The sequence below is a fragment of the Lepisma saccharinum genome, chromosome 14, assembly GCF_977018435.1.
Source record: "Lepisma saccharinum chromosome 14, izLepSacc3.1, whole genome shotgun sequence".
Lineage (NCBI taxonomy): Eukaryota > Metazoa > Arthropoda > Insecta > Zygentoma > Lepismatidae > Lepisma > Lepisma saccharinum.
In genome coordinates, this window is record NC_139242.1 from 47972030 (window position 1) to 47973995 (window position 1966).

The following is a 1966-nucleotide window of genomic DNA, read 5'->3' on the forward strand; positions in this document are numbered from 1 at the left end:
ATTACAAACCTACAGTGTTAGTTTTGCGGAACAGTATGTCATAGGTGTTTCCATACTTTTGGGCCACCCTGTATACCGGAACAGGATAAGCTGTGTTCTTGTCTGTTGGGAACCTGTGTAGCTACCAGTGTAAGCTATACATCCTCATTTTCTGCCAGATTTTTAGTCAAAAAAATTGCACGGGATTCTCGAGTAAATTCAGTATGTTCAAAGTACCTTTAAAACTCAGATTAATTATTGTTAAAAATATCAATTATGAAAATTATTTGAACTCTTAATTTATTTCCAGTTGGAAATGAATTGTCATCTTGAAAAGTTTGAATAACTCTAAGTTGTTTAATTTGAAATTGACATTTTTTAGTCTGCTGAGTTCAAATTAACAAGCTTTTCCTGTATACAGTATTTTTTTTAGACAAACATAAAATCAGGTTTCGCTTAATTATTATTTTTGAGAATGCTGTCTGATTTTTTGTGAAATAAGCTGCCACTGTGCATGTTGAGTGGTTGAAGGTTCTAGTCCTGGCCTGGGAATTAGGTGCTCATCATTTATCCACATTGCCATGATTAGCCAATCAAAATGGAGGTTTTACCCGGTGGAGGTACAAGTGGTTCGGATCCCACTTTAAACTGTAGGTCCAGTCCCGATTAGCCTTACTGTGCATAAAGTGGACTTGAAACAATAAATCAATCAATCAAAAAATGGAAGTTTTATTGTATTCCCATTAAAATGTATTCAAACCCTCCATTGAGTGCATGTATCAACGTAAGCGATATGATACAATCTACTGACTTCCATAAAACAGTTGAAGAAAGACCGAAGTCCACATGTTTCAACTGTTCTTAACATTTTTAACTATAAAAATAACTTGGAAACGCCACAAACAACATAAATATCATCACAAATTATAGCTTATGCTTTGTCTGCCTTTTATTAATAACTCATATTTGTAAAAACTAATTATCACATTGGCCAACAGGTAAATTGCTGTATGAACAAGGTGACATGTATTATTATCCTGACACCATCTTGTCCAAGCTATAAAAATGTATATGTTCTTTGAAACAACATAAAGAGAAAAAATTTTCCTTTGTCAAATTTGTATGAAGCTGTTTAATGAGCCTTTGATATAAGATTTACATAGATGCACTTGGTTCATCTTGTGTATGCTTACCACCAGTAGCAATTTTTTTAATCAGCAACATGTGGTTCTTTTGGAAGCAACTGTGACCCTCAAATGCTGTTGATGTAGGTGGCTTCAGCAGCACAAGAGTTGAGTTGGAACTCTCTAGAAAATCATGTTTATTCATCTTTGTTTCAATGCAATATAAAGAAACCAAAAAATAACTAAAAATGATTCACATCACAGGAGAGACAGACCTTTGATGTATACAAGTAGGCTTAAATTATGTGAATAATTGAACACAAAGTGTAACACGTAATGAGTCATTTATTTTGTTCAAACCTGATACCAAAAACTACATATTCTTTTATTAACTGGAGCCTGTGATTTAATATTTTCACTTCAAAACTATACTATAAACAATGGTTTTCTATATTTCTTTCCATTTTGATTATTTTACTTTGCTTTTCTACCCCTCGTGTTAATCATGATGATGAGGATGAACTGATAAATTGATGATGGGACAAATGTTTATCCAAGTTTAAACCTGGGACATCTCTCTTCATATCACATTATGCTGACCACTCCACCATAGAGGCCAGGTACACTCCTGTTCACATAAAGTGGCACACTTTATAGAGTTAAACAGTTCAATAATATGCCACTTTATCAGAACAGGAGTGTACAAGCAGTTAGCATAAATTGAACCATTATAGTTAGGTCTGGAAACTTATTTTAAAACGCACAAGAAAAACCCACTCAATTTGTTCAGTGAAATTAATGGTAAAGCTGTAAGATCTTGCTGTAAGAAAAATAGTATTCAAAGTTTTTATCCATTTAACATG